Source organism: Pseudonaja textilis, chromosome 1, assembly GCF_049901715.1.
Source record: "Pseudonaja textilis isolate UNSWEBS1 chromosome 1, rPseTex1.2, whole genome shotgun sequence".
In the NCBI taxonomy this organism is placed as follows: domain Eukaryota; kingdom Metazoa; phylum Chordata; class Lepidosauria; order Squamata; family Elapidae; genus Pseudonaja; species Pseudonaja textilis.
The window spans coordinates 82,746,258-82,767,275 of NC_141990.1; the positions used below are offsets into that span (position 1 = coordinate 82,746,258).

A 21,018-nucleotide genomic window follows, 5' to 3' on the forward strand; every position below is an offset into this window, starting at 1 on the left:
AAACTGTATTTATAAATGGATCAGAAACTATTAGGGGGAAAAAAATTAAATAGTAACAAAAGTGAGCCAGTTTGGTGTAGTGGTTAAGGCACCAGAGTAGAAACTGGAAGACTGTGAATTCTAGTTCTGCCTTAGGCCCAAAGCCAGTTGGATGACCTTGGGCCGTTCACTATTTCACAGTCCTAGAAAGTAAGCAAGGGCTGCTTTTGAAATCTCACCAAGAAAACTATAGGGACTAGTTCAGGCAATTATCAGGAGGCAACACTGACTCAATGGCACAATCAACCAATCAACTTAGCATACTCTAGTCTGCTCAAATTATTCAGCCCCAATAGTCTCTTCTGCACAGATCATTACAGTAATCCAAACAGAAAATCCATCACTGCATAATCACACATTAAATGGAACTGTTCCAGCTGGTGTTAAATCTAACATATCAGTTTAAACAAACAGAAGATAGACATTACTGGACTAAGCCTTAATGAGAGAAAGGAAGATTGGCTAGCAACCCAACTCTGTAACAGGAATGCCACTGTTACTGAAACAATGGTTGTAATTCAAAAAATGTGGCTGAAAATGTCGGGAGATCAATCATGACTTGACAGTAGATCTAAGTCTAAGTCAGCTTCGCAGAAATCACTTGTTTGTTTAGGGAAAGTTAATAACCAGGAGAAACTCAAGTGAGAGATTTATCATTTTAAGGTTGCCTAGCGGTTAAACAGTATTCAGCTCCAAGGTATCAGGAAGGACCACTTCGGAGAGGTCAAACAGTACTCAACTAGGTGGATATTCTAAAGTGCTTTGGGTAGGTGGAAAAAAAACAGAGTTTCCATTGTATTTTCTAGACACTGCAGATTCTTCAGGTTCTAAGTACTTTATATATTATCACCATCATGCATCCTTTCAGGCTTTTTTGACATCAATTTTGATAGGAAAAAACTACCAGAACTAATCAACAGAAGATAAGATTAGAGTGCCAGGGAATGGAATGTTCCCTGAATCAATGAATACAATGCTCTTCTCAAGTATTATTCAAGGAGATATGATTGCAATCTAAAAATAACTATGTTCGCATTCTGCACATAAGATTTTCACGAGGACTTCAGTTGTGCTTATCCAAAGGAAGTCTACATAAGATTGCAGCTTAAAAAATAACTTCACTGTTGTACTTCTGTTTATTATACTTGCCTTACAGCCTTTTTTGCATTTTTTATTTCCCTTTTTTTTTCTTCACCCTCTTTTCCTCCTTTTCCCCTTTTGTCTTTTTTTAAAAAGATATTAACTATTGTTGATTGCTCCCAAGGCTTCCATTAATTAATTTTTTAAAAAAATAAATCAAGGAATATCTATAGTTACTACACACCTCGTTTATAAAGGTTGACTTCAAAAATATTTAGTATTATATGATCTCTGATTTTAATTGATTTTATGCAGATTTGAGACTTTTCTTTGATAAGAACTTTTTCTTGCTATTTTATTAACTATTTTATTGCTTTTTTCTCTTATATAGTAGAATTGCATTTTTCTACCCAGAGGAAAAGTTCTAGTGTATATATACTGAGTTCAAAATGAAGTTTTCTTCACATCAAACTCAACTCCTGGTGATCTTATTGACACATCTATGTCATTTTCTTCGTGATTACGAAGAAATAATTTGACATTATTTTCCACTCAAAGCTACAGCTCTGTATTGTCTGCTGGACTGCCATACAAGAACTGGCCTTGGTTAGCTTAACTTCACAGCCTGGACAAGGTTAGCCAGATGTTGCAATCAATTAAGATGAAATTAAAATTAATTCATTTCAACAATTGCTCAGTTAAGAAGAAAAGACCTTTCAATTAAACCCTTGTTTGCCTATAAGCCTCTGTTCAGGTTAGAGTCATCAAGCTTTTCAGAGTTACTTCTGAAATTTCTTCAGTGAGGTGTAGTGAATTTAAATGCCAAAAATGTAAAAGAAGAAGGCATATTAGCAATACAATATTTTCCAGTGAAATAAAACTAGATAACATCATGTCTCTTCCTCGGATCTGATGGTTTAAATTGGGTTCTTTATTTCTGTCTTGATTGTGGAAATTCTGAATGACCAAAACATTACAGTACTGAGAGCAATGCAGCATTACATTTTTACAAGAGCATAATTACAAGTATCATTTATGGAAACCCACTACCTCTAATTATTTCTTAATACTTATACACAGCAATTCAATAGCAAGATTAAAATATGATTAAAACACTTTCAGTGTTGTAATCTGCTACGAAGGAATAATTTAAAGCTGTGATAATGACAATAATGTTTATATACAAACAGATCCGTATGCTTTGTTGCTCATTAAAATATTTCTGCTAGTCAATTAAAACAAGTTTGGTTTTCAGTGAACAAGTTCATCATCTGCATATAAAAATAGGCACATACGCATTTCTCAATATTAACATACCTTTTGGCAACCCTGAAGAGGCTTAAAGATGTATAACCACAAGCATTCTCTGAGGACATTAAATAACCAAAGTGACATCTTATACCCTTGTCCTATTCTCTGCATTCTTTTTATTTTCATACATGCTTTATTTTTAATTATATAATATTCCAGGATTGACCTTCATCCTTGTCAAAAACACACTCCTCATTTAGCAACTGCCTCAGACAGCAACCATTTGCAATTATGACATTGGTGAAAAAGAAATGCGATGGTCACATTTACCACTTTCGCAGAAACGCTCTCTCAGTCATCTCTCTCTTAAAGTCATTTATTGTCCTATGCATTGTCCTATGACTGACCTATTTTTTCCCTCACTTCGAGGCCATATCCTACTGACACTGTAAAGTGCAGGAAAGCTGAAATAAAATCATAGGCATAGTTGTGGCCACATGGTTTTTTACTTGTCCACCGCTTCACTTAAATGACCAAGACTCCAGTCCCAACTGCAGTCATTAAATGGGGATTATCTGTATTTTGTAATTTAAGGTTATTCACTTTATTTATACATTCCTATAAATTAACAAAGGGATACATTTGCCTACATATTATACATTTCTAAATGACATGTAATCTGCAAACCCCCTGCCCAGGAAAGTCGTGAAGCATAGGTACAACCAGTGTGACTATGGAGGGGAGGGGTCACACTCGAGGCCCCTCCTCTGTGGGATGCCACAGGGCCTGACTTTTCTCCAGTCTTTATACAGGTAGCCCTCGACTTATGACCACAGTTGAGCCCAAAATTTATGTCACTAAGTGAGAAATTTGTTAAGTGAGTTTTGCCCCATTTTACGACTTTTCTTGCCACATTTGTTAAATGAATCACTGCAGTTGTTAAATTAGTAACACAGTTGTTAAGGGAATCTGGTTTCTCCATTGACTTTGTTTGTCAGAAGGTTGCATATGGTGATCGCATGACCCTGGAACACTGCAACCGTCATAAATGTGAGTCAGTTGTCAAGCACCCAAATGTAAATAATATGACCATTTGAAAAATGGTCATAAATCACTTTTTTCAGTGCTGTTGTAACTTTGAATAGTCACTAAGTGAACTGTTGTTAAGTTGAGGACTAACTGTATTAAATTTTTGAATGAGTCCCTTCATAGGTTTAGGTTTTGGTATCATCAGTATCAGTGGTGGGATTCAATTTTTTTACTACCGGTTCTGTGGGCGTGGCTTGGTGGGGGTGGCAGGGGAAGGATACTGTAAAATTCCCATTCCCTCCCCACCCTACTAACCTGTTTTCCAGCTCTGTTCTCCTGTGTAGGGCAACAAAAGAAGACCCAGCCGATCAGCTGGGACTTGGAAGGTAGAGAATAGATGGGGGCAGGGTCCGTCAGAGGTGGTATTCCGAACTATTCAAAATTTCTACTACCGGTTCTCTGAACTACTTAAAATTTCCACTATCGGTTCTCCAGAACTGTCAGAACCTGCTGAATACCACCTCTGATCAGTATGCCGTAACAATTTCTTCTCACGATATCAGAACACCTTCAATATCTTTTATTGCCTTGTTCTTTGTTTTAATTATTTACTCCTCTTAAAGTACAAAATTTCCTATGCCAAGGTTGTGACCAGCAGGTTCATAGACATTGACCTCAATGGGCCTTCATGGCTTTGATCAAAGCTTTCGCATAGATTTTTAATAATATAAAAAAGGTATACCCTAACTTCACCCATCTTACTCATGTTCAGTATTGAACCAAAGGTATATAGCAGCTAGACATACTCTTGTCTAAATTTTCATCCTACCTGACTTCAGTTGAATATGTGCATTTGGGACACGGAAAAATATCTGGAGAGCTGCTCTGATGAATTTAAATTATACCTCTTCAAGGAGATGAAATAAGGAGCTGGAGAGCCAGCCAGAATCCCCATGGAAGAGCTGAATTTGAGGCTTAATCTGAAAGAGTTTACGTGGTTGGAATGACCGTACTGATTAATTTAGGCAGATTTTGGCTATGTGTCCCTGTAGTCATGTGATTGCAAGCAAAGCCAATGGGACAGCTGGCAGGAGGATGCTCATGTGACCATGGGACACTGCAACTATGCAAAAAATTTCCTTCGTGGCAACCGAGACAACCACAACAGTAAAACTACTGCCCAAACTGCTGCCTACATCATCGATCATCTGCAATCGTCAAATCCCACATTGGAGGTCCTGATCTCAGAGCACAGCCCTGCTAATTCATGCAGTAGCCTAATTTCTAAGATTGCTGACCAAAGACAAGGGGATCCGTGAGAATCCCTAAGATCACTAGCTGATGATCTGAAGTAACGAGTGAAGATTAAGCTTCTGCCAAAAGACTTTCATACTTACCTTCAGCCTAATATATTCCTGAAGACAAGAAGATCCGTGTGAGGATAGATCTGGTTTCCAAAAATCACTAACTGAAGATCTGAAGAAACGAGTAAAGAGTAACCTTCTGCCAAAAGACTTTCATCTATACTTCCAACCTAATATATGCCCTCTTCCTATACCCCCCAGGACCATCCAAACTAAATCTTCTCCTCTTCCTCCCATTATTCTCTTCCTGCCCTCATTTTTCCCAATATAACTCTGTTTAATTGATTAACTGAACTTACTAAATGATTAATCAATTTTTACAATTATTTATCATTAGTGAGTAATATATTATTATAGATTATCATAGACTAGTGGTTATTGATTAGTTTGGTTAACTATTTTGAATATTAGTATGATTAGTATGTTTAGTGCAAATTAATGATTAGGTAATGATGACAATTAATTGTCTAGTGTGTTTATTGATTAGTGTAATGAATTATTAGGGTGATTATTGATTAGTTAAATTAATTGACTAGCGTGATTAGTATAATAGACTGTTTGGCCCAATATTACTTTATTGATTACCACAATACCTTGTTTGATTGAACAACCTAATCAACAAACCATCTCAACAAACCCACCATCCCAGGAAAACAATCCAATGTCAAACCTCAATCTAAAAAGAAAGAAACCCCTACTAAAGAACCACAAGACTCTTTCTCTTGCCTTATTTCTAAGGAATCTTTAAAGGAGAATGAAGATTACATCAAATGTTCTCTTTGTAACAACTATGCTCACGATAACTGCTTAGAATTACCCAAGCAAATGGCTCTATTCCTAAAAACATCTGCCAATGCTTTTCCATATTTCTGTCCACCATGCAGACCCAAACTAGAAAAATACATAACCCTGTTTGAAAGAATCAATACCACTGAAACACGTATAACATCTCTTGACACTATTGTAGCATCCCTGGACACTATACAAACTAGATTGGCAAACCTTGAAAAAAAAGAGACAGCACTAAAAAATGAACATGAAACATCTACAGACCATATCTCTACTCAACAACCGCAACCAAAACCCAATCCACAAAAAACAACAAATCCTACAAATATTGATATCCCCATCCTCATCAAAGAAGCTATTGAGCGTGAACGGAAGCGACCAAGTGCCATCTTATTTGGTCTAGAGGTCAATGACAATGATGACATCTCTAATGTTTGAAACATCATCAGAGAAAATCAAGCATCAAGCATCTCCCCTGAAGAAATACTTAATATTTCACATGTTGGTCCCGAGCTTAAAAACAAAGACGGCTTGATGATCCCATGTGTCTGCAGGGTTGTTTGCGAAAATGAAACAAGCAAACGCAAATTCATTTTCTCAATAAATTCACTCACAAAGAAGAACAACAACCATAAGAACCTTCATTCTTGCCCTGATCTAACCTTACAGCAACGTGTACCATCCCAGGAGCTACGTTCTGAGCTCAAAAGATTACATGAATTGGGTAATACAAATCTATACATTGATTATCGTGCTGACTGTATCAAAAGCAAGAGCCTCAACCCACATCACAATATCCATCACCCAAACATCCAACGTTAGGGATGCACGCCCCTTACTTCCTCCAGACCCACTACTTCATATCTTAAATGCAAACTATTTAATGCAAGAAGCCTCACAAATAAAGTGCATTAATTCCTCATCCTTCTAAGCTCCACCACATTTGACATTATATTTTTCTGTGAGACATGGTTAAATGCATCTTTCCCAAACTCCATTACCACTACAAGAGAATATCAAGTTTTTCAGTCAGATCACGAAATCCGCAGAGGTGCTGGAGTTGCTATATTCTATAAAAAGTCTCTAAATCTAAAAAAGATCCAAATTATACATCAGCTTGCTCTTCCCGAGACCATCATCTGTGAACTGTCCTTAAACATCTCAGTCTACTTCTTACTTTGCTATCGTGCCCCTGACTATGATATAATTCATGCAAACAAGCTAACTTCACTACTGACATGGGCTGCCTCCTGCCCACACCCTCTCGTTTTTCTTGGTGACCTCAACTTACCTCTTACAAATTGGACACTAAATGAATGTACATCTGAACCCATTCATACAACGCTGTACAATGCCATCACCAAGCTAGGACTGGAACAACTAGTAAACAACAATACTAGACTTATTGATCTCATCTTCTGCAACAGTTTGAATTCAATTTATGGAATACAAATTAATGAACCCTTTTCCAACAGTGACCACAGCATGATTGACTTTTGTCTCAACATATGTCCTCACAAAAATCACCATAACAACAGGATCCCCAATTATAACTTCAAAAAAAAGGCAACTATGATCTTATAGACAATGATCTTTCATCTCTTGATTGGCAAATTCTATTCACTGGATGAAATACTGTTGAAGACCACTACAACATATTTTTACTTGAAGTCAAAACGGTCATCAAACTATATATACCAACAGCAACTCCCAAAACCAGACAAAACGAATTACCCCTAACAATAAGGAAGCTCCAATCCAAAAAGAAATCCCTTTGGCAGAAAAACAAATCTGGTCACATTGCCAACTTTAAAAGCCGATACAAAAATTTATGCCACCAGATAAAGACTGAATGTACCAATTATCACACTAAACAAGAGAAAAACCTTCTATGCACCAATTCCACCCGCGTTTTCTACAATTTTGTAAACAACAAACTAAAAGACTCAAGGTCCATCCCACCCCTAAAAGAACCAAATGGTAAAGACTGCAACGATGATACCATTAAAGCCAACATCTTTAACACATTCTTTGGCTCAGTATTTGTAAACAGCAATGGATCATGCCCAATATTTCCTAGTCGAACCACAGACAACTACAATGATCTAATACATATTGATTTTACAGAAGACAATGCTGAAAAAGCACTACGCAATCTGAAACCATCTCTATCTATTGGACCGGACAGAGTTTGTGCCTACTTCTTAAAAAAGCTATCCATTGCCATAGCTGAACCTCTAAGCATAATCTTTGAAAAATCTTTCAAGACCAGCTCTTTGCCAAATCTATGGTCACTAGCCACAATCATTCCCATCTTCAAAAAGGGAGACCCCAGCCTAGTTGAAAATTACAGACCAATCTCTTTATGCTGCGTCACCTGTAAAGTCATGGAATCAATTATTAACCAATCCATCATCCTCCACTTAGAAACAAACAACCTACTCTCTAACAAACAGTTTGGTTTCAGAAGGAAACTGTCCTGTAACCTGCAACTCTTGCACTGTAAAAACATATGGACTACACAACTTGATCAGGGCAAAGCAATTGACGCAATTTACATGGACTTCTGTAAAGTCTTTGATTCAGTGGTACACGACAAACTACTCCTAAAACTAAGGTCTTATGGTATCTCTGGATACCTGCATAACTGGATAGAAGCATTCCTGTCAAACAGGCAAAAAATGGTCAAAATTGGGAGCATCCTATCAAATTCTATACCTGTCAACAGTTGTGTCCCCCAAGGCAGTGTTCTAGGACCAACTCTCTTCATACTCTATATTATTGACCTCTGCGATTATATTAAGAGCAACTGTGTTCTTTTCATTGATGATGTAAAGTTATTCAACACCACTGACAATGCTGTTACCCTTCAAAAAGACCTCGACTATGTGTCAGAATGGTCAAACAAATGGCAACTTCAAATCTCAACAAATAAATGCTCTGTCTTACATATTGGCAAAAACAATCAAAAAATAAAATACAGGCTGAATAGTCAAGACATTGTTGATGACAAAAACTTTGTCAAGGACCTTGGAGTACTCATCTCAAATGATCTAAGTGCTAGAGCCCACTGTAACTACATAGCCAAAAAGGCATTAACCTATTTCTGTGTAGCTTTTCCTCCGGTAATATCACTCTACTAACTAGAGCATATAAAACATTTGCTAGACCAATACTTGAATAGAGCTCATCAGTCTGGAACCCACATTACATATCTGATATTAATACAATTGAGAAAGTCCAGAAATATTTTACGAGAAGAATCCTCCACTCCTCTACTCATAGCAGAATACCTTATGCCACCAGACTTGAAATTTTAGATCTAGACAACCTAGAACTACACTGGCTTTGGTTCGTCTAAGTATAGTGTATAAAATTATATATTGCAATGTCCTACCCATCAATGAATACTTCAGCTTCAACCAAAACAATACAAGAGCATTAAATAGATACAAACTAAAGATAAACTGCACCAAATTTGATTGCAGGAAATACAACTTCAGCAACAGAGTAGTCTAGAATACTCTACCTGACTCTGTGGTTTCTTCCCCAAACCCCAAAATCTTCAACATTAGACTGTCTACTATTGACCTCAGCCCTTTCCTAAGAGGTCTGTAGGGGGCGTGCATAAGCGCACCAAAATGTGCCTACCGTCCCTGTCTTATTGTTTCTTTTTTTTCTTATTCGTATCCATTTCATATATTTATAACCATGTTTATACTTATACCTGTTATCTAATAATTGTTTGACAAAATAAATAAATAAATAAATAAATAAATAAATAAATAAATAAATAAATAAACAATTGTATAAGAAACTGTGGCCATGTGATATACTTTATGACCACATTCCTTGGCGACAGCTAGTCTCAATTATCATATTTAAGCGAGGTCTATTTGTAATTAATTTGTAACATTTATTTTTCAAGGTTTTTAACCAAACCTCTGCACTGATACAAACTTCGGTTTAACTCAAGCAATCAAAATTCCATTCAGTTCTTTGATGAGAAATACATAATTTTTTTAGTGGAAGAGATAAAGATTCACTGGATTAAAATGCAGACAAGAGAAAAACTAGGCTCCATTTAATTTTTTTAAGGCAAGGAAGCAAACGGAAACAAAACTTGTGCTCCGTGAAAGTAAATGATCTCTCTCTACAGTCTTTCAATTCCTCTAAAGTGATAGGGCAATAAAAGGGCTGCCAAATCAGAATAAACCTGAAAAGAAATATTCTGCAGTCCGTGATTGAAAGTGAACATAAAAGACTGTCAGGTAGATGGATGCCTTATTGCTGTTTCATATTTGAAAGTGGGAAACAAGGACAAAAAGCAGCTGAAGATGCGAAATCGCATGTCTTCCATCTATTTCAGGGGACCTGGCAGCTGCAGCTAATCTTGGCTTTTGATCATGATCATACTCCCTATGCCTTTCTACACATTGATCAGCTGATCCACCTGATGAAAGCTTGTTACAGAGAGTACTCTAGAGAATTATATTTATATGTACACATTTCTCACTATTATGTTTTTACAGCAAACAAGCTCTGAATGCAAAAGAAAGGAGATTAGTAAATACAGTTGCACAGTGGGAAGTGGACTGATAACCCCTCAAATTCAGCATGCAAATCGCCAATTTCTTCTTTCAAAATTGGAGACAACAAAAACAGATCCTTGCGAACTGCAACACATTTGGCTGTTGCTACCTTTTAGCATTGTCAACTCTCATTCCTATTGTGCATATTTATTCCATACTCCTCCTTTAAAGAACAATAATAAAAATTCAGGGTTACACAGAATTTCTTCCAAATCTATTTCAGCATACTGTAAAGCAGGGGTCCCCAACCTCTGCTCCATGCAAACAAGCAAAGCCCCATCCACGGGATGTAGGCAGCATGCAAAACCACTCCTCCTCTGGTCCACAAAAACTTTTCTGAATGGAACTGGTCCCTGGTGCCCAAAAGGTTGCGGGACACTATTCTAAAGAACGGACCAGGAATTAAAAAATGGGAAAGAGCCATTTAGGTCATTGGATCCAAGTGTCAGTGTTCCAAGTAACAACCTCAAAGAAAGAGACTCCGAGAATATAATCTTCCCAAAGATCCATTTTATTAGAAATGTCATATTGGCACATCTGGGGAAAATCCAAATCTGAAACTTCTGGGCTTTGCCTAACCCAAAATTCAACCCCTGCACCCAATCGTCCATCACATTGTCCCATCCTCACTTTGTTCCAACTGGGGATTACCCCCAATCACTCTGTTCCAGGTGCAGGGTAACATTTCCTTGACTTCCTGAGAAAGGAATGTTGTTGTGGCTAATCTTCCACTGCTTCTTGAAATCCCCCCTCCCAAATTCCCAGGCACTGAATATGGCAGCTCAGAAGCCTTAAAGAAAAAAATGGCTTCCAAGCTGACCCCAACTAACTGTTTACTTCAGGAATCCAGCTTAAAATATTCCTGATGGATCACTAGCTAGTCTACACTTAAACAAATCCAGTATAATTTTATGTGTTTGGAAATGATGTTAATTTCTCTTAATGCATCCTATAATTTTATTTGCCTTTTTAAAAACATATGGATGAATTCTATTTGGTTTGCCAGTTAACAATTTTTTTAAAGAATTATTACCAAGAGAGAAATCACATGTTGTATGATTGGGTATTTGTTTGTTGTTTCTTTAAGGAATTTTACCCTTCTTTTCTTTATGCTGAATTTCATTTTATTATTTTCATCCCAGAAAGATTATTTTCAGTACTATTTCCAGCTTCTAGAATATCAGCTAGATCCTTCTTTTTTTCCAGCTGCAAATACCATAAGCATTTTCTTTATCCAAATCATTAAACAAATATTGAACAACAGAAGGCTTGGGGCAGAATGTTGTGTGGTATCCCACTTGATATTGTATTCCAGTATGATAATGAACCATCGAAGAACATTTCTTCAAGCCAGCTACGTAACCATTTCATTGTCATACCACTCAGACCACAATTAACTAGCTTGCTGAGCAGACTGATGTGAGATACTTAAATGCTTTGCTGAAATCAATATATATTATGTCTACAACATTCCCTATTAAACAAGTTATCTGATAAAAAATGAGATGAAGTTAATCTTGCAAGATTTATTCTCGACAAATTCATGCTGACTTCTGGTAATTACTATATTATTTCCAAGATGCTTACAAACTGATTGCTTTATGATGTGCTTTAGAATCTTCCTAGATATCTGTAAGAGCTTGCTTGGACAGCAGGTTTTGGATCCGTTTTCCCTCCCTTTTTAAAATCATCTGAAACATTTCCTGTTCTGTGGGATTTCTAAAGGAGAATAAGATAAGGCATTCTATGTACTTTGCAAAGGAGTGGATTTTGCATTATGATGGTATATTTGCCCTGATGGCATCCTTCCACACATGACTCTGAACATATATGGGAATCCCTGTTTGCTTTTCTCCGAAGTATCCCGCTTAATGGTGGGACAGGTAATTTTTGCACAGATGAAAACTGTGCAGAGAGAAAGTATAGCATTTCAAGAATTAAGTTTATAAAAAGAATTCTGGAGATTTGTGCTTATACAGTGTTATGACTGGAAAGCCTAAGTTGTCTACATAGTCTATAACTTACTACTAGCATAGTGCTTCGTCCAATACCAGAGAAACAGAAAAAAACTGAAAAAGCAGGAACTAGAAGTGATGACAGCCTGAAAATATCAATCTAAGCCAGACTTTTTGTTCCATAGAACCTCAGAGATTCTATAAGAGACTAAAAGTTGGAGGGGGTGTGGGGAAATTCACTCAATTTTATATCACTAGAGCCTATGAACCGGGGATCCAGGAATTGTTTTAAACAAATTGGTTCCATTGACAACTGGACAATGTAAGAGATTCTTTATGCTCTTCTTATAGCTCAAATATAAATCTGTCAGGAATTGGGTTTGAAATTTAAAATACTTAAGTATAATAAAAGCTTACTGTATTCCATGCTTACTGTATTCCATGCTTCATTTCAGCCATCGGGAAATCTCAGCTATAGGTTTATACTACCCTGGAAACCAAGACTGCTGAGCTAATAGACAATGAAAGCACACTACCTGTTTTAAATCATGATTTGCCCCTTCGTATCAGACATTCAGCCAAGACACAGCAATAAATCTCTCTCTAGAAACTCAATCAGCATTTAGGAACTAACAACGGAGTCAAGGACAAGATGTGGACAGATATGTTGTTTTTACTGCAGACTTGAGATGTCCTATTAATAAAGAATATCAGAAATGCAGCAACCAAGGACTTAGGAAATGGGTGTTTTTCTTTTGCCACTAGCTGGTGTGAGAAATGCACATTCTGTTCATTTCCTGGCACTGGAGATACAAAACCTTCACCTTGCCAGTTTGGGTCCTCACACTATTTGGAATCCAAACAAGATTTATGTCTGACATTATATTTATTAGGCACACTGGCTGAACTCAACCACTGTTTCAAAATGACACATATCGCTGCAGCAACAATGGTATGTGGTAAATAGTTCATCATAAGGCTAATATGATGTACAGATACACATTTCTTGAGTTAAGTTGCTTGCCAGTTGTGCTAACTGAAAGTTATTACAGTACTAACATCTAGATCTAAATAACCAGTAGCTCAGGATGGTTGTTACAAATAATACTGCGTTAATTAATAAAGCTTTGCATCTAATTCTGAAATCTCCAGCTTTCATGTCATCAACTACATTATTAAAGATCTGAATATATATAAAACTGAAGAAAACAAATACCAGACCTCTACGGAGAGGAAATAAACAGCCATACCAAAACCTATGAGAAGCTGGAAGTTAAAAGAGCAGGAATAAATCAGGATGAAGAAAAAACCATTCTGGCACAGAGTAGGCTAGCCCCAAATTTAAAACAGAAACAGCTGTGAAAGTCTGACTCACAGATGAACACAATACAGAAGCCTGATGATGGCAGATGAGATTCTGCCGAAACGTTGCTACAACTTTAAAAGCACAACTATAATGAAGTGGGAAAATACCTGAACAAAGCTGAATACCATACATGTAAGTACCCGCGAAAACTTAAGAAAACACACACACACACACACACACACATACTATATATATATATATATATAGTATTCAACTTTGTTCGGGTATTTTCCTATGTCATAATAGTTGTGCTTTTAAAGTTGTAGCAATATTTCGGCAGAATCTCATCTGCCATCATCAGGCTTCTGTATAGTGTTCGTCTGTGAGTCAGACTTTCACAGCCATTTCTGTTTTAAATGTGGGGCTAGTCTACTGCTGTGCCAGAATGGTTTTTTCTTCATCCTGATTGGTTGGGAGTCTTGGTCTGTGTTTATTGGTCTTGGAGTTTGCTGTGTTCTGCTTGATTGGTGTTTCTAATATCTTCTGTCTGTTTTGTGGCTTTTTTTGTGTCTTGATTGGCTGACAACATTGTGTTCCTGTATTGGAGGCTTTTGGTGCAGCTTGGCTCCAAGTAAATGGATGGCTATCATTTATTAGGAAGCTAGGTTTCATCTGGGTGCCTGGTTCGGGTGTGTTTGAGCTGGAGGTATCAGGGGGGATCTGTTAGTGCCCAGGTGTTTGCCTGGTTTGTGGTGTGGATATTTTTTTCTCTGTGATTGCAGGCTTCCAAATAATTGACAGTGTGGTGAAATCATCTCTTCTATTCATGCTTTCAGGTCTTATTTCAATCTCTATGGCTTTTCTGATAATTCTGTGTAGTTTCTCATTCTATTTTGCCACTAAGACTCCCCTGCCAGGTCTACTTATGCCTTTACTAATCTATTGTATAGTTCCTCCTTGAAATATGTATCATAGATTACCTATGGCAATCAGAGCTCCATTTCTTGATGTCTTATATTTTGGCAATGCAATCAAATTTTCCTGTGAATTGATTCCCCGATATATATGAAACTATTCCTTAAAAGGTTGCTAATTATAATACTCACAATACTGGCTTATTGCCTGCTTCCATATTTTTGCATTGATAATCTTGCAAATGATAAAAAACAATATTGTAATTTGTGACTAAGTAGCATTTCTGAGGCATTCAATATCTTTGCACAGCTAATTAATTTTAAGTAATGACTTTAAATATAATTCTATTCAGATAAGAATACTGAAATTAATCATGTTATATTATTGCTGGAATCCTTGAAGACATTCTGAGACTTTTTACATTAGTATGTTAGGAGTTTTCAGCTGTCTAAAAAATCATATCTTTCTGGCAGACCCTAACCCTAATCCATTATCACTACCATAATGAGAACTGTCACATATTCTCAACCTGTTCCTCATGGGAAACAGCTTTGCACCACTAATATAGAAATATATATTGTTACATTATTATTATCTCTTTTTTTTTCTGATGTCATTTATTAATCCATCTTAAAAATACTTACCCAAAAAAGCATTGTTTTCCACCAGCTGACTTTTTATTTTCACTCATATTGCAGTATATTTGGATTGCATGCTATGTTAGGAGTCAGGACCATGCATTGAGATTTATCCAATATTTCAGATTTTATAACACATATGGGAATAAGAGCATCAAGGTTTGAGCCAATAGGGAAGTCTTTTTCAAATCCAATAGATACATTGGATGTCTGCTCCCAGAATTCACTAAGTTAATTGACTATAGATGATGGAGGACATATTAAAAAACTTTTGAAGGAGACTAAATGACTGAAGGCTGTTCAGTGTGAACCTAACGATGATTCTCAGAATCAGCTAATCACAATCCTTGATAATTTGATAATGAAAAAATATCATTGAGTCAGTTAAGTATGTCAATTAATTAAAACATGTCATTCAGTGAAAATAAGTTGCCAATTATTTAGGTGGACATTTATTTCTTTTTCTTTTTTTAAACAAATAAGAATGTACAGAGTGGAAAGTAACATTTTAGAAAGGACATTTTTTCTCTCTTGGAAATTATGAAATGTATCTTTTAAAATGGCTCTGGATGCAATGCAAACAGGGATCATGTAAAAATATTTTTCTCTGGAAGTATAGTTTCAGTAATATGGCAGTTGAGCGATGAAATTTTCATACAATATTTATTAAAAGAGTAACTGTTTCTCTAACTTCAAATCAGTAACTTCAATAGCCACAGGACTTTGAGACAATGTACGTTAATCTCAACATATTATTGTAAAGGATACTTTTAAAATATCAAAATATTTCTGAGTCATTCTGAAAATGGGAAATGTATGAAGGGCCACTGTTCTATAATTATATGATCTTAATGGGCAGAGGTAGGTAATACTGATTTTTTTTTTTTAGTGGTAGACCTTGCAATTTAGTGATGTGATAATGTGAGTTCAATTATCTCTTTGTAATTTGGCAGCCAGATTTTAAAAGAAGTCTTTTATGGATGATACAGGATATAATTAAATAAGGACTTTCTTGCAGAGACTGGAGTTTGGTGTACATATTGCACAATCAGTAAAATATGTGATACTATACTGACTTTGCAGTTATGCAGCAGAGTTATAATAAATTGTATTTTCAATAGATTTTTTTTATTTCAATTATATACCTAATGAAGTATTATCCTGTAAGAAATTGTAATATTGCAAGTCTGCAGGTACTAGGCATTTAAAAGCATTTAATAATATGGATGGAAATAGTTTACATCCATGTAATAGCCATCTAAGGAATAAATATCGGTATTACTGAAATATTATTAAGAATGGGAGGTAATTTAAATTCTAAATATATCAACACTGAGTAAAAAATATAAGCTCTTTCTTGTTAACTGATTTATATAACAACACAGATGTTATTCTAGATTACACTATAGACCAAACTTTCAAACTCATGGATGTGTTACACACTGGCCATTCCCATGGTCGGTTAAGTGAAGGGGGAAAAGTCACGATACGCCACGTGACGCTGCTGTGACGATGCAAGTTTGACATCCCTGCTATAACTATAGAGCAGTGATGGCTAACCTTTTCAGCATCGAGTGCCTAACACGCATGCATGTGTGCTAATCCCCAAAGTGGAATGCATGTGCATCCCCCATGCATGCGCCCCACCTCCCGCGCACTCACGGGAGAGACCCGAAGATCGGCTGGCTGGCAGAAGGCATGCATGCATGGGCGGCGGAGCTGAGCTGGGACTATGGCTCATGTGCCCACAGAGAGGGCTCTGTGTGCCACCTCTGGCACGCGTGCCATAGGTTCGCCATCACAGCTATAGAGAATGAAATGTCTGTAATTTGTTGAAATTACATTTTCTAATCATACTATATTATATAGCACTGTCTGTATAGCAAGCATTAGTAATTTAATTTTCTTAGAAAACGATGTCAATATGTATTATACTAAAGTGTTAAGTTAAAAAAAGGAAACAGAATAATCAGTTTATTCAGTTTATTCTTTAAAAATGTGGAATATTTTCAAATATTATTTCAACTTGACATTGCACAGTTTAAAAACAGTTTCATCTACTTAAAAAGATCTTAACATTTTTAAATGATATTTTCAAAAATCATATTTTACATATATACAATAACTCTTTCATAGCAAATATTGAGCATGTAAAGTGTGCCAGTACTTATAAGTTTAGGATCAGCTTTTTTCAGATAGACGCAGCATTATGAATATTCTTGGAGAATATTTTTAAGCCATACCTGAGTCAGTTGCATCTCATGGCAGCCTTCCAGGGTCACCTCTGGCCTGGTGATCACCCCAAGAAGTCTTTCCCTTCATTGTCAGATTTGCAAATATTTAATTGATTCTGGAAGCCTTTTAATGAGGCAAGTTGGCAAGGCTTCTACTAAGAGTCTTGAGAGCAAGCCGATAGAAAAACAGTTGAGTTGAGATGCTGTCCAGACCACTGCCAATTTGGAGCTGATTTTCAAACTATTTGCAGCAAATTTGGCCTTCCACGCTATTTCCTAGAGCCTGCTTCCCTGACATGACATATATAGGCATTATTGCTCATTTTATTTTGTTTAAAATAGTATTAACTCCTGTTCCAGTTTTGAAACTGAAGGCCCTTCCTCACTATTCATATTATATCTCTCTCCCTGCCGCAGCTCATACTTTAAAACCTATGCCAGTATAGTCCTTTAAATGAACCAAACACTTTAATGTCATACACCACTTTCCTTGCGAGGCTTGTCGATCTCACCCTCTAATAGATCTCACTATGAGAAATGGCAGCCTTTTTTTTTTTTGCCAATTTCATCCCATTATTTCTTGTTAAGGCATTTTTTTCTTGTCATGCTTTATAATGGCTTTTATACAATGGCTTGAGTAGAAAATAGTCTTTAAACAAAACCCCTCTGTTCCTTTCATCCTGTAACATTTGTAAAATATATTGTTTTGGAAGAAGAGGCAACAACAATTGCCCACTAGATCCAGAATAGTATGCTGCTTAATATCAGCTCAATCTTTATTTGTAAAATAAGAGCACACAGGTGAAGTACAGATAATCCTTGACTTACAATAGTTCATTTAGTGACTGTTTGAAATAATAATGGCACTGAAAAAAGTGACTTATGACCATTTTTCACACTTTTGACCATTGCAGCGTCCCCGTTGTCATGTGATTTACATTTGGAAGGCTTGACAACTGGTTCCTATTTATGATGGCTAGTGTCCCGGAGTCATGTGATCACTTTTTGTGAACTTCTGACAAGCAAAATCAACGGGAAAGTCAGATTCATTTAACAACTGCAATGATTCACTTAACAAATGTGGCAAGAAAAGTCATAAAATGGGGCAAAACTCACTTAACAAATTTCTCATGTAGCAACAGAAAGTTTGGGCTCAATTATAGTCATAAGTCAAGGACTACATGTAATAAACAATAAGAGAACCAGTTTGGTCTAGTGGTTAAGGTACCAGACTAGAAACTAGGCGACTGTGAATTCCAGTACCATCTTAACCATGAAAACCAGCTTGGGCCAGACATTCTCTTTCAGCCCAACTCACCTCACGTTGCTCACTTTCTTGAAGGGTGCACATATGTTACGTTGGCTACCAGCAAAGATGGGAAAGAAAAAGAACATAAACACATCAAGGAAGCCCTCAGAACATGTGCCTATTCCAAGTGGGCCTTCATCAAATCTCAAAAAAGGCTACACAGGAGCTCCTCTGTAACAGACAATGATGAGAACAATAAACGAAGCAATGTTGTCTGTAGGTTGTAGGCATGTTGGAAAAGCTCAGGAGGATCTTCAGCCAACATAACGTATGTGCACACTTCAAACCCAAGACTATACTAAGGCAGAAGCTTGTCCACCCCAAGGTAAAACCCCCAGACAGAAACTGAGCAACGTGGTATATGCAGTACAATGCAGTGAGCAATGTGCAGATCTGTACATTGGGGAAACGAAACAACCACTTCATAAATGCATGGCACAACATAGGAGAACAAACATATCAGGACTAGATTCAGCAGTCCATCTGCATTTAAAAGACACAGGCCACTCTTTTGAAGACGACAAAGTCCATATTTTCGACAGAGAGGGCTACTGGGTTGAAAGAGGGGTTAAAGAGGTCATCTATGTCAAAACTGAACAACTCTTTCTCAACAGAGGGGGGGGGATATGACATCATCTATCTCCAATCTACAACACAGTCCTTTCAACAGTTCCAAGAAGGCTCCGCACCAATTTGTACCACTCAGGTGACCCTGATGACACAGATAAACTTCCAGGTGACCTTAACGACCCACTAAAAGAATGCAAATGACCAGCTGTCTGCAAGGAGTATAAATCCTTCCATTCTCCGCCATCCAGACAGAGCTAAAGAAGCTTCTTGGAAGAGAAGTGAAAAGTCTTCAAAGAAAAACCAGAAAGACCAGTTGCCTCTTGAAAAAAGCACCTTTGGGTCTACTGTTGTTAATTTTCCAAATTTGGGGAAGTCTATCTGTAGCCAATTTTGGTTAATATAAAAGTAATTAATTATTTCTGTTTTTCTGTGTATATTTTTAGTGAAATCAATGAACTAAAAACCACACAATGATTCAGTGCGATTTATTAAAATAGCACTAAATTAATATTTTGATATTGGTTTCAAGACAAAGAATTTGATGCTTTGCTTTGGGCTTTACTCCGCTTTAAAAAAAACCAAAATTCTTTATAATGCTAATTATATTGCTAATAATGATGTATTTTAATTATCTTTAGCATTTAAGAATGGATACCAACTTCACAACCATAATCAATCACTCAAATATGTTAACAAAAGAAAAGTGAGCAGATACCCATCCGCCCAACTGTAGTTAAGACATACCGTCAAAATTTATCAAAAAAATTATTCATATTAAATAGAAAAGCAGAAAGCTTTATTTTAAAAAAAATCATGAAATTGCTTGCAGAATAGATCTGTCTTAGCAGCTGAACTGCTATTTTTGGAACCACTCTCTTATTTGCTGCCATATAACATGGAAAATGAAGTTTGGAGCTGAGTGAAATATTTATAAAATATTCAGTTCTATCTCACAACAAATTCTATGGCACAATTTGTACCTAAGGCAGACTATAACAACCATTTGCAGAGTCTCAAAGTATTTTTCACATATGTATCTGTTTCAGTCTCATAAATACCATTAATTTTTTCCCTTTCTTTGCTCAATTATGTCATGTATTTTTGAAGATACCAGATAGAAAGAGGAATGTGCAGCAACTCTAGTAATTTAATTCAGGGAAAGTTGAACTGAAGATTTTATGACATGTCACGTAAATTATCTGCCATAGTATTTACTTAGCAAATGAAAATTGGCTATTTTTGATGAAAAGGATTAATGCTGTCCACACTGATAAGAAAACTGTTTTTTTCTTCCCTGAACTTTTTTTTTTAAAGAGAAATCAGTAAAGAAAAACTGCCTGGTGGTTTATTGATAGATTATGAAATTTCAAATGTTAATTTTTCTTTTTCTATAGAAGGGGAGGTTTGACATCAGTGGTAAAAAAAAAAACCCAGAAATATTTTCTATGCTACAATATGAAGTATTTTATTTCATGATGGCTATGTGTAGTAATTCTTATTGAAAAGCCTAGTTTAAGATTGCTATTTATTTTCAGTAGGCTTTTATAATACTGGTGTAAATATTTTGTGGTTTAAAAACAAATTTCCATTTTTAAAAAAGAATTCCAATAAAGAATATATTATAACCAGGTGGGCTGGAGAGTAAATAAGAAAAGATAAGGAAGGAAGAAAAATCCATAGAAAAAGAACTAATAATTTCATTTTGTTAAATATACCCTTTTATCAGTTCAAATGCTGTAAAGCTTGAAGTAGCAATGAACCATTAATAACTGCCAGTTGTTAACTACTATGGAATACTAGATAACCTTACCAAGAATCTAGATCTAAATCTTAGGCAGGAGAGTAATGAGTCTCAGTGGAATTAGAGCACTGGCCCTCTTTGTTATAACTATTGATTTACTGTAGAATCCTGATGTGATTTAGATAAGGGAGGGAAAGGTAATAGCA

At 36.2% G+C, this 21,018-nt stretch overlaps 1 protein-coding gene and 1 pseudogene across 2 annotated transcripts in view; one reads left to right on the plus strand and one right to left on the minus strand.

Moving 5' to 3' along the window:
* The window catches only part of LOC113439673 (SAM and SH3 domain-containing protein 1), a 571,432-nt gene that overhangs the window by 240,312 nt on the left and 310,102 nt on the right, over positions 1 to 21,018 (minus strand). The window lies entirely within an intron of this gene.
* LOC148127701 (uncharacterized) lies at positions 4,509 to 6,374 on the plus strand (annotated as a pseudogene).